The following is a 13999-nucleotide window of genomic DNA, read 5'->3' as shown; positions in this document are numbered from 1 at the left end:
CTCCATTGGATAAATTCGGAGGAGGCGGAGTGCTGACCCAGCGCCAAAGGACATCGGCATTGGAATCAAGTGAGTAAAAAAAAAAAGTTTTTAACCCTTTATGTGCCTCCAGGGGATAGGCACATGGGGGTAGGGAAGTCACGGCACTATAGTGTTAGGAATACAACTTTGTGTTGTTAACTCTATAGATTCATTTTAATTCATTAAAAAAATTATAAATTAAGCTATAGGCAAATTAAAAGAAGGAAGAATGTAGTATCTACTGCCTTGCACAAAATTTTCAAAACGCCGGAACATTAGAGGCCAGAATACTTTTTTATTTTTATATTTTTATTCATTTGTTAAATGTATACATTATAAAATGTATTGGGATGATCTACATCAGATTGGAGTGTCCCTATAACTACGACAAGTCCCAAAGACTGTCCCAAACTCTGCCAGGCTAAGTCGCTACTTATTTGGAACTCGGCTTTTCAGGTGAACGTGGAAAGAATTGTCTACCAAAATGTCACAAACAATACTGTCCCAAGCTAGGCCAGTGCCGTGGGCAGAGCAGGGTGCACCATGGCCACAAGCCAGCTTGTTTAATGATGCTCACAATGAACTACTGGCATATGACAGAAGGTCTGTAAGTAGCTTGCAGCCTCTCTTTGTGTAATTGCTTAGCTGGAAATAAAGCTTTCTTTGTCTGCTGACTCAGAAGTACAGTTATTAAAGCACTGGACTTGGCAAAAGGCTAACTTTTGCTGGTGATGGATGGTCCTGATGTCTTTATTAAGTCCTCTGACCGTTCAGGTCTGGCATAAGTATAACTTCTGTTTCTTATTATCGTCATTTATACAGCGCCAACATATTCCGCAGCATTGTACAATGATATCAAAGGTGGACACTTAACAATAAATGAGACAATTACAAACTGTTACAGGGACAATAGGCTGAAGAGGACAAACAAGCTTACAATACAGAAGTAATATTTGTATCGAAACTATATCAGAATATAAATCAATAGGTATAAATTACACAATGCACTGGCAAATAAACCATTGAATTTAATCAGCAGCAAAATGGTTTAAAAAAAACCCAGTATCGATCAAAAGTATGACGCCTATGCAGTAACAGAATTATGGTATAACACTTCTCTGAATTGAATTATAATGAATAAAATAACAACTGCAAAGTTTAAGCTAAGAAAGTTGGAAAAATTCTCCAGTTTATATTTTTTTTCTTCATCTTTGCCTGCTTTGGTAATTTCCTTTTTTTTTTTTTTGCCACAGTTTACAGTCATATATTTATGGTAAATTGTGCAAATGTGTACGTGTGGGTCCAGCAATTCAATTACCAAAATAAACTCAGAGCATAACAGCAAAGTATGTGGTTTATTTACAAAACCGTGCTTTGCATTCAATTAAAAACCAAATTGCAATATTTAGGCAAAAAAATTTTGATTTGGTTAAATTCTCCAAATTCTCTATCATCACAACATTGCTAAATTTGAAATTTAGTTTTCAATTCACTACAATTCAATGTGCTCAGCGAAAGACCCCATAACACTGAGTTTCTTAAACAGTTTGTCTACTTATTGGGGAGAGTTCCAGGGCACTGCTGGCAACATAATAACTACAGCGCACTTCAGTGGTTATGGTGCTTGGAGTATTCCTTTAATTAATTCTATTACTGAACACGCAAATTTAAATATATGTGTGCGTGCGCGTCAGGGGGGTGGGGATCCCTGCAAACGCATCTGCAAAGTATCTCTTTATGAATGTAAATTAAATCAAACATAAGATATGTAATAAAAAAAAAAAGAAAAGTAAGCCACCTGCATTCACTTCTGCAAAAATAAATGACAGCGGGCAATGGCATCATATGTCTGAATTTCAAGGTATTTGAGGATCAAAGCAAGCTCAAACGATATCTGACATTTCTGCTAGACTAAAGGACAGTAACGAATGTCAGTGATTATTCGCAGGTGATGCTGCATTTTTTAATACAATATTTTATAATAAAACCCATGGCCAACCGTTTAGACTGTACCCACAAGGGCATTGCCATAAGCATCAAGCCTGTTACACACATTGCACCTAGCATCCAATCCTGTAATTATCATCCAAGTCTTCCACAAATAGCCGTGTTAAAGGGTACCACCTAAGACACAGAAGAACCCACAAACATCAACCTGGTAATGGCAGTAGGAAAAGCAATCTCACCGCAACAATATAATAATTTAGCCATCAAAACATCACTCAAAGTATAAATCTATAATCCCATTAAAAAAAACCTCAGAACAACATCCACTTTGCTAAAGCTGTATCCAGTCACATTAATGCCCACATACACAAAATTGTAGGTACCTGTTATACATAATTTATCAACTCCTACTAGACAAACAACTACTGCATCCAAACCCACTGACTCACTAGTCATTTCACCAGGACTCACTTAGCCTTTCACTAACCATTTCACCAGGACTCAATGAACCTATCACTAGCCATTTCACCAACACCCAAGGACCTCTTCACCATGAACCACTGAATCTAACACTATGCACTTCACCAATGAACATATCTATCCACTACCCACTTCACCAAGACCCACTAAATCTAACACCATGCATTTCACCAGAACCCACTGAACCTATCACTATGCACTTCTCTAGGACCCAATTAACCCATCACTAACTACTTCACCAAGACAAACTAAACTAATCACTACCCACTTTAAGAAGATACACTTCCCCAATTAACCTATCATTATCCACTTCACCAGAACCAACTGAACTAATCACTATCCACTTCATCAGGACCCACTGAACCTATCACTATGCTCTTCACTAAGAACCAATGAACCCAGTGGACCAAATTAACCTATTACTATCCACTTCACCAGGACCCACTGAACTAAACACTATCAACTTCACCAGGACCCACTGAACTAAACACTATCCACTTCACCAGGACCCACTGAACTAATCACTATCCACTTCACCAAGACCCACTGAACCTAACACTATGCACTTTACAATTACCAAATACATCTATCACTAGTAAGTTTGACATCACTAAATCCATAGACTCGGCTAGAAACTAGACAGCTCTTTGGAGAAAATCTATCCCTGCATGTGACTCACACAGCACAAGCAATGTAGTTCTTGTGATTTTTATGGTCATTTGAACAGAGAGGTAAGATATGTATACTATTGTAGCAGGGTGAACGTTGTTATACCCTTTTTCATTCCCTTTGTTCGGCTGTCCATACCCTCCCGTTCGTGTACCGAACCCCATCAGTGTGGTCTCTGGGTTTGCATCATTTAATCACCAACCATCCCTGGCTGCTAAGCACAAATTGCTTGTTAAAGAAAGTGTTTCCCCTTTTTGGCCGCCGTTCGTATTACCGAACGCACGTGTGCAAACGGCAGCCATTTTGTCGCTCGAACGTGGGCAGCGGTTCATGGTCGTCAACGATCTGGAGCTAATTTCGGCTACTCTGCGAACACCCGGCAAACTAATACAGCTGCCCATTCAACTTCCCGAACCAGTATGAGAACAGCATTCGCGAGACCCAAACTACCGAACAAGGGGAACATGTGTATGCCAGCAGCTAGGGGGAGCTTTCGTCGGCATTTGTATGAAAACTCCCAAAAGACGGCCGGTCGAAGCCTAAATTTCTCTGAAACTGTTTTGGGGTTTCACCTCGTGGCCGACCAGTCCAAACTTCACTCGAATGGCATTTCTAAACCACCGAACGGATCTGAGTGATATTTTGACAAAGTGGGTGCTCAGATCCCAGCTATTCGGTGAAGTAATTTTCATGAGGTTCTGAAATATTATTTTAATATTGTTTTTTGCTGGTTACAAATATTGTATATTTTCTGTACCTGGGAGATAATTTAAATCAAGAGTTGAACTTACTCAATTATCTCCCAGGCACAGAGGAGGAGTCTGTGAAATGTTGATTTGTCCCTTGTCCCCAACAAGGTCCACCAGAGTGAAACCCGTGGAATAGTATTTAAGAAACCCCTTGCATGGGGAGTTGTATAAAAGCCAGCTGTGGCTGAATAAAAATCAGTTGACTTGCAGAACTGTGTGTCGTACAGTTACTGGGGGGGATTGTGCCTTGGGTATCTTAGTGCTTCCTCAGCTACAAGGAGTCTACAACGGAGATATTTATGCTGAATATTGGAGCTCCGCTACAACTATATATTGATTTTGACTGTTATATCAAAAAAGAAGAATAAAAGAACCATGATAAATCTTTTTCTGATTTAAAAACCTCTGCCCACTAATTGCTAATAGAAAATCAATAATGTGGATGCATGCACAATTTATTGGAGATTTATTAGAGTACTTCATATTAAGACAAAATTTCATCAATTCCAGACTTAAAGATTGAGGGTGCCTAAAACATTTATTTAGATCACCACTGATTCAAGCAGAAATATGGAATACAAAGTCTGCAACATGATATATTTTATTTCATTTGAGAGGAGAAAAAAAAAGGATCTATAAATCATTAATGAATTTGCATAGATTAAAAAGAACATTGTCTGCACTGAATGTACTGAATCACTGTCATACATCCTCTAGCCTAAGTGCAATTATCTTACATAACACAAAATGAGACTGCTATGGCCAGTGTATGTAGAATATTTATTGAAACAAGTACCATACATTGAATGATAGTATTTATAGAAGGGCCTGGCGATATTCTCTCAAATTTAGCAGCCAAGTACAAAAAGTCAGGAGCCAGACAACAGTAATACGAGGTTAATGCAACAGAAACAAACAGTGAAAGATGCAAACTGGTCCCTGAAGCCGAGTAATTGGGATTAATGATTACATTTCAGCAAATTCTGGCACTCCTGATAGGCAGGTTAAGCATTAGATTGTTCCCATGATGCTCAGCCAGCCTATCTGAGAAGCCAAGATTAGACATGCTCAGCCAGCATGAGAAGCCAAGATTAGATATCCTGCTTGCTGCTTCCGTTGTTTTATGTACTTTTTGGAAATCTCCATATAATAAACTTAACCAACATTAGCTGTATCTGCAATAGAGCCCACAGTAATAAAATATCCCAAAATTTGTAGCGGGCAGCCTATGAAGAAGTAGAAGTGGGGCCATGGGAGCAAGTGGTGGTAAAATGAGAAGAGGATGTGCATGACATTGGTATGAGGCAACGCAATATATCACTGCTAATGTGGCACAGGCAACTTCTGGGCTCTCTTGCTCCTTCTAGTGGATTCCCGAACAAGAACTCTCAAACGGATGTATCGTCATGTGCCGTGATGAAGGCCAGGGGAAATCTGAAGCGGTTTCTGATTATGTAGCACGCAGAGACAGCACGTTACATTGCAGACAATGGAGCAAATCAGGGGAGACCTTTTGACCTTCTCTTACTGGTAGACAAATACTCACTCCACATGGCACATTGGAATTGTATAACCCTCACTTGTGGCTCCATACATAGGAAGGAAACAAACAATACATTCTGCTAAGGACAAAGTTTATAATGAAAACGTAGAGTGAACATAGCAACATGGTAACACATGTTGAAAAACCATGATTTCCATCAAGTTCAATCTGTTGCTCAAAAAGGAAAAACAATCCCCCCTTTTAATAAACAGATTATTATGTTCTCAAATAAGCTATACACGTAGAAAATGTGTGGAGGAGTCAAGCAGAGAAACAAGCATTGTCCACGATTTCACCAAGACATTCATGATTGCAAATAGGCAAACATATCTAGTGTGAAAACAACACAGCAATTATTAAACTTAAAGAATTTGAAAAATGCAGAGAAAAACTATAGTTGGAATAGCCATGCAAATATACCATGACTAAAAATACTGTTAAACATGAAATGCAAGTAATCAAGCTCCTGGTTATTAAGTATTGATCTCGTAACATTCCAGCCTGGATATGGCTATGTTTTTATTGTAAAGCATTTTATAGATATAGCACAAAAAAAAAATATATGCACTATAATAAAATAAATTAAAATGGATATACAGTTGCAAGAAAAAGTATGTGAACCCTTTGGAATGATATGGATTTCTGCACAAATTGGTCATAAAATGTGATCTGATCATCATCTAAGTCACAACAATAGACAATCACAGTCTGCTTAAACTAATAACACACAAAGAATGAAATGTTGCCATGTTTTTATTGAACACACCATGTAAACATTCACAGTGCAGGTGGAAAAAGTATGTGAACCCCTAGACTAATGACATCTCCAAGAGCTAATTGGAGTGAGATGTCGGCCAACTGGAGTCCAATCAATGAGATGAGATTGGAGGTGTTGGTTACAGCTGCCCCGCCCTATAAGGAACACACACCAGTTCTGGGTTTGCTTATCACAAGAAGCATTGCCTGATGTGAATGATGCCTCGCACAAAAGAGCTCTCAGAAGACCTACGATTAAGAATTGTTGACTTGCATAAAGCTGGAAAGGGTTATAAAAGTATCTCCAAAAGCCTTGCTGTTCATCAGTCCATGGTAAGACAAATTTTATAACATGACAGGAGGCTTCGTATTTGCTTAAGTCTCTCTTTACTAGAACTCCACAGCAGCACAGAAAACAACCAATCAGAAAAAAGTTAAGTACTATAAAACTCCCCTCCTCATGCATCATTTCCTCTTTCTTTGCTGCTCCGCAGACAGTACAGGTCAGAGTACCACTGCTTATAGTGGGTGGCTTTGGGATTTAATATGACTTATTAAAGGTTTATATTTGGTATCATATTATATTTATTATTTATATTTATGTATTCTGTATTTAGTTATATATTCATTCTATTTTGGTATCATATTTTATTTATTATTTATATTTTAGGTACACTGTATTTAGTTATATATTCATTATATTTAGTATATATTATATTTATTATTTATTTTTTATGCATACTGTAGATATATTTTTGTTATATTTTATATATTATTTTTCTATTTATATATTTTATATATATTGTGTTCAGCTTTTCTTTTATTAGGCTTACAGTTTGGGGATTACTATCCTTCTGAATCTCTCCTTCCCCTGTACCCTGTGGGATTTTTTTTCTTTCACGTGGTGGTTCTAGGGGAGTTCTTGGGGATCCCTTTCAGTTGCTTCCCCTCCCCCCCACCCTCTAACACCATGCGTTCCGCCATTGATTGCGCTGGCTACAGTGTTCACTCGGGGTTTCAGGAGACTAGCCGTCTGGCTGTCTCCTCTGACTCCCCGAGTTCCTTCATGTGTATACTGGCAGCCGTCTTCCGCGATCGGCTCCTTCTAGAGCCGCGGGCGTCTGACCGGGTAGAGGAGGGTGATTTCATCAGGTGCTTCCTCTACTGAGAGGACAGTTCTTATCAGATCTCTGTTTCCTATGTCAGTGTATATATATCATATACAGGGTATGTATCACAGCTTGCTGTGAACATTATGTCAGTTTACACCTCAGATTGCTGGTTTTCTATACAGGGTAGATGTCACAGCTTGCTGTGGGTGCTTATGGCAGTTTTCTTCACAGATCACTGTTTTTCCTAGGACAGTGTATAGATATCACAGCTTGCTGTGAGTCTTGGTAACAGTTTACCCTCAGATTACCGAGTTTCTATGCAGTGTATATATCACAGATTGCTGTGAGTTTTGCTGACAGTGTATATCACAGATTACTGTGAGTTTGCTGTCAGTGTATATCACAGATTACTGTGAGTTTGCTGTCAGTGTATATCACAGATTACTGTGAGTTTGCTGTCAGTGTATATCACAGATTGCTGTGTGTTTTACTGACAGTGTATATATCACAGATTGCTGTGTGTTTTACTGACAGTGTATATATCACAGATTGCTGTGTGTTTTACTGACAGTGTATATATCACAGATTGCTGTGTGTTTTACTGACAGTGTATATATCACAGATTGCTGTGAGTTTTGCTGACAGTGTATATCACAGATTGCTGGGTGTTTTACTGACAGTGTATATCTCGATTTAGTCTTGCTGACAGTGTATATCACAGATCGCTGTGAGTTTGGCTGACTATGTATATCGCAGATTGCTGAGAGTTCTACTGACAGGGTATATCACAGATTCCTGTGAGTTACAGATATTTATGAACTCTGTTATACAAACTCTGTACAAGGTGTATACAGTGCCAGTTAGCTCTAGGATTCGTGTGCTTCTCAGTATATATTTTTTCTGGTCCTGCTATGAGGTCTCAGATGAGACTACTCTGGTATGTATTCTCTGTCCATGGCGTATATATAAGCTAATAGACCTGGCTCTGACTCAAACTGGTAGGGGAGACCAGTCTACGCTGATACTATACAATTTTATCAGATTCTTGGGGGAATTCATTGAGTTGGCTATCGTTAGCCCTACTCCTGGAAGTGTCCATGGTTACAATACCCTTCAGGTGGTATAATGATGGTAATCTATAATAATGATAAGAAATTTCAAATAGATCTGTGTGAGCATGGGCATACCAATTCACAGTTTAAGGAGAGTATTGCTCAGTGTATCTTACATTCATGGACATGATGGTAACTGGAAAAACTTCCGCTTATACCCAATACAGCTGGAATACCACTATTTGCCAGTCCCAGTTCAGGCTATTCACACGGCATTACGCTGTCTAAAAGGGTTGGTGTCTAGGGGTCCTATGTCACAGGATGCTCTGAGGATCTACAATTTCTTTAGGGACCTCTACCCAAACTCAGAGGTCCCCATTACTCATTCAATACCCATTGTAACGCGCTGTGGAATTGGATGGCGTTATGTATTAATAACATAATAATAATAATAATACACAACCCAGGATTGGCCTGCTATGTCTGTGCCCCATTGATTGGCCTGCTATGTATGTGCCCCATTGATTGGCCTGCTATATCTGTGCCCATTAGAACGGCCTGCTATGTCTGTGCCCATTAGAACGGCCTGCTATGTCTGTGCCCATTAGAACGGCCTGCTATGTCTGTGCCCATTAGAACGGCCTGCTATGTCTGTGCCCATTAAAATGGCCTGCTATGTCTGTGCCCAATTGATTGGCCTGCTATGTCTGTACCCCATTTATTGGCCTACTATGTCGGTGCCTATTTGTATGGCCTGCTATGTCTGTGCCTTTTCGCTTGGCCAACTATTCTGTGTCCATTTGTTTGGCCTGCTGGGCCTGTGCCCTTCTGACGGGCCTGCTCTATTGGTGCCGAACCCCTTTTGGCAGCAGGCCTGGGGGAATATCACTGAGGAAAAGCCAGTGCCCACCAGTGACATGGAGTTAGGCAGGTGTCCAGACAAGCACCATTGCCATACTATCCAAGAGGACACCAGTATACGGCCATCTGAATATGGTGGGAAGGGTGAAGGCTCAAAACCTCATACCTGAAGGGCAAGGTTTCTTATGAAGACCCCGGACACACATCCACAGTTTGCGCCTGACCGGCAACGGCACATCTCCAAGGAGAACTTCGCACAGGCAAGGACCGGTATTCGGACACCTACAGGAGAACGCGGTGTTTTCCTTGTCTTTAACGACTAACTCCGTATCTGCCTCCCGTTATCCATATAAGTATCGGTAGTTATTCCTGCGTTAGGTTAGCTCCTGGCCCTGTTCAGTGGGGCTTACTTGTCTTACCTTCCGGCCTGCTTTTTGCCTTCTAGCTGTGATAGAATTTGTGTTTTTACTCTTATCTACATTATTGTTGTTTTTTTTGTTTTCGTGACTTCCTTTTCCTTTCGCTCGTGTCGTCGAGGGGCCTGAATTGACCTCCTCCGACCTCCCGGGCGCTCGTGGATTGCGGAGAACGTCTCCAGCTTTCCTCAGACTACCAACGGTCATCCTGGACCCCGCGCGCGCACGGGATCCGGACGGTCAGTTGGTAGTTTTCCATCGTTGTTTCCGAAGATTGCCCTCAGCCATATGCTGATATTAGTAATTGGTGTACCCTGCGGTTGGTCACCCTGAGTCTCTAGGGACTCTAGTTTGGGTCACAGGAGGGTGTGGCCCTCCATCACCTCGATCCGAGACTATTTTATCTTCAGGAACAGAGAGTGAACCCCTCTCAGATACGGAACCGGACACTGATTTGTTATTAGAGGGCGCAGCCCTCCCTCAACCTCAGCCAGGTACTGAGCTGGATACAGAGGACATGTTTGGAGGACACATTCTCATAGAGAGAACCGGTCACGGATGTAGACTCTACTGTTTGGTTATTTGCGGGTGCGGCCCGCTCAGCCGGACGCTATCACGATATTCGATCACATTAGTAGAGAGCGCGGCTCTCTCATACACTCGACGCTCTATAGTGCCGGCCATTTGTTCACCACACAGGCTTGTACCCGTGCAAGACATCGATGACTACTTGGAGGGGCGTCCCTCCTGCTTTCAATTAGGTCTGACGTCCGTGCTACTGATTTTATTATAGAGGACTGCCTGGTCATGCAAGATATACATATTTAGACTGGATCCCTCTATTCTCTCTCCTGTATGGATCTACTAGATCCAGACCGCTGTAACACACGCAAGACATTCTCACAGAGGTATAATGGGGGGAGACTCCCACTTATTTATACACACTCCTGAAGATGGTACGGCTACCGGATGGACCTCAGGTATTACGTGAGTGCAGGTTTTGGTATTTTCTGCACCATATAAACAGAGGATTGCTTTCTGTTTTGGATATCCAGTCTATTACGATCAACTGCACAGACAGTTTCTCCCATATTTAGATGACAGGAGATACGGAGACCTTCATGGAGCAAACGGGCACTGCCTTGCTCGAATAACAAGATTAAGAAAGGCCTATTACCCGGTCTGAAGGTAAACCGTTCGCATGGATCACATGGTAAGACCGGAAAACCACGTTGTCTTGAGTTCCCCGGTCATAACGATCTTGGGATAAGATGTCAGGACTGCCCCATCTCCTCGGAACGCATACCTGGTGAACAGGGTTCGGAGATGGTGGGTCCTCCATCTATACTCTATTTATCCCTCACGGGAGCCGTTTTGTTTTGGATTCGCGCTAACCTACTTTTCAACTACCGTCAAGGAGACCTACGAGACTTTATGGGGGTACCTGGTGTGCCCCGACTCCTACACGGACATCTTTCACTCTTAGACGAGGACATATCTGGATGGAAATCTGCACTACGGTTTGCACTTCCCATCCCTTTGAATATTTCTGGGATTCACTATTCCCAGAATAGTCGACCACCGTTCCTCCACACAAGTTCAGTTCGGAACCCTGAATGGACGTCCTTTTGGAGTCTTTCCTCTACCGCGTCCGAGGATTACACAGTCCACTTGGAATATTGGAATCACTTAGGATACGGCTAGTTTGACCACACTCTTGCCTGCATTATAAACTTATTCTTGGATGAGACATCTCACCGGGTAGGCCAGGAGGGAACGAAAGTTCCTACTCGGTTCTATTGCAATTTGGTGGTGGACTTAGGCGCATTCCTTGAGATTGAAGATCTGCCTGCAAGGCCACATAGCCGGGTGACCCAGGCACGATCGGTGGAACAACCTTACACATCAAGAGTTGAGACATGGTGGCAGTGTCTTATCGTGGCCCTAAGTCCGCAAATGACCTTCGACATTTTATAACTGCAGGGAAATGGCTAATAGGTCAGCTTGCCAGCTCATGGACCTGCTGGTAGGTAACAGGTCGCAACCCCACGTACAATGGATCTATCAGCGGATGATGTTTTTTTCTGTTTTTGGGATACTTCATCAACTTGCATTGTCATTTATCACAGTTGGAAAGTCCATTTAGGTTTGCTCGGATAGCTCCGAGAATAGGTACCAGCGAAACAAACAGCGTTGGATTTGTTGACTGAGCGTTAAAACAGCAAATACGAAGCCTCCTGTCATGTTATAAAATTGTAGATTATGCTAGCTTTAGTGTACCTATAATCTTAATTTTATTAATGACAGGAGGCAAGTATTTCCCACCCATTCTTATCCCTCCTTTGTTTTATGTTAATAGTTAGGATTATTCAGGTACGTATGCAACTCTGCTTGTTGTCTCTGCTACCTGTTGCCTGTTCTTTTGCCTATTTTTCATAAGTAGGGTTGGGATATCTCATATTAAGGTAATTTTGGTTGCTACATTGGGTGCACACATGTTTATTCAGAGTACTTTTCATTGGATAATCAACCTGTTCGGTTCTGTTTTTTCTCTTGTTTCAGTTTACAGTCCATCAACACTATCTGGTTTGGCAGTTCTTCTCGGATGGTGGACATCGTTGTATTCATCGTATCTAGGACTTCGTTTTTTCCCCATTATGTTTTCTGCCTTTTACTCTGTTTTTGTCGCAGCTTGAAAGAGGAAATGATGCATGAGGAGGGGAGTTTTATAGTACTTAACTTTTTTCTGATTGGTTGTTTTCTGTGCTGCTGTGGAGTTCTAGTAAAGAGAGACTTAAGCAAATACTCGCCTCCTGTCATGTTATAAAATTAAGATTATAGGTACACTAAAGCTAGCATAATCTACAATTGTCTATAAATGGAGAAAGTTCAGCACTGCTGCTACTCTCCCTAGGAGTGGCCGTCCTGTAAAGATGACTGCAAGAGCACAGCGCAGACTGCTCAATGAGGTGAAGAAGAATCCTAGAGTGTCAGCTAAAGACTTACAAAAGTCACTGGCAAATGCTAACATCACTGTTAGCGAATCTACAATACGTAAAACACTAAACAAGAATGGATTTCATGGGAGGATACCACAGAGGAAGCCACTGCTGTCCAAACAAAACATTGCTGCACGTTTACAGTTTGCACAAGAGCACCTGGATGTTCCACAGCAGTACTGGCAAAATATTCTGTGGACAGATGAAACCAAATTTGAGTTGTTTGGAACAAACACACAACACTATGTGTGGTAAAAAAGAGGCACAGCACACGAACATCAAAACCTCACCCCAACTGAGAAGTATGGTGGTGGGGGCATTATGGTTTGGGGCTGCTTTGCTGCGTCAGGGCCTGGACGGATTGCTATCATCGAAGGAAAAATTAATTCCCAAGTTTATCAAGACATTTTGCAGGAGAACTTAAGGCCATCTGAAGCTCAACAGAAGATGGGTGTTGCAACAGGACAATGAGCCAAAGCATAGAAGTAAATCAACAACAGAATGGCTTAAACAGAAGAAAATACGCCTTCTGAAGTGGCCCAGTCAAGAGTCCTGACCTCAACCCGATTGAGATGCTGTGGCATGACCTCAAGAAAGCGATTCACACCAGACATCCCAAGAATATTGCTGAACTGAAACAGTTCTGTAAAGAGCAATGGTCAAGAATTACCCCTGACCGTTGTGCACGTCTGATCTGCAACTACAGGAAACGTTTGGTTGAAGTTATTGCTGCCAAAGGAGGTTCAACCAGTTATTAAATCCAAAGGTTCACACACTTTTTCCACCTGCACTGTGAATGTTTACATGGTGTGTTCAATAAAAACATGGCAACATTTCATTCTTTGTGTGTTATTAGTTCAAGCAGACTGTGAACCTCTTCATGGCAATGGTGTTTCCTGATGGCAGTGACCTCTTCCAGCAGGATATTGCGCCATGCCACATTGCAATAATTGTTCAGGAATGGTCTGAGGAAATTGTTAAAGAGTTCAGGGTGTTGCCTTGGCCTCCAAATTCCCCCGATCTTAATCCAATTGAGCATCAGTTGGATGTGCTGGAACATTAAAACCGATCCATAAAAGGCCCCACCTCGCAACTTGCAGTACTTAAAGCATCTGCTGCTAATGTCTTGGTGCCAGATACCACAGTGGTCTTGTTTAGTCCATGCCTCAATGCATCAGATCTATTTTGGCAGCACTAAGGAGACCTACCCATTATTAGGCAGGTGGTTTTAATGTTGTGGATGTATTTCCAGCAAATTTCCTAAATCATAGGCCTCATTTGCCTAAACAGCGTCCGTGTTATTTACTAAAGAGAGAATCGTCAGGAATTCAAAGTGCATTTCAAATCTAAGGCAAAAATAGCTGAAGTGGAAAATGTCTCAAAGTCTGTTTCCA

General features: G+C 41.5%; 1 protein-coding gene across 1 annotated transcript in view; it reads right to left on the bottom strand.

The window, feature by feature from the left end:
* The window catches only part of LIMK1 (LIM domain kinase 1), an 82338-nt gene that overhangs the window by 58573 nt on the left and 9766 nt on the right, over positions 1-13999 (bottom strand). The window lies entirely within an intron of this gene.

The sequence above is a fragment of the Pelobates fuscus genome, chromosome 1 (genome assembly GCF_036172605.1).
Source record: "Pelobates fuscus isolate aPelFus1 chromosome 1, aPelFus1.pri, whole genome shotgun sequence".
Classification (NCBI taxonomy): domain Eukaryota; kingdom Metazoa; phylum Chordata; class Amphibia; order Anura; family Pelobatidae; genus Pelobates; species Pelobates fuscus.
Note: the sequence above shows the minus strand (reverse complement) of the source record. Positions and strands in the feature narration are given on the sequence as shown.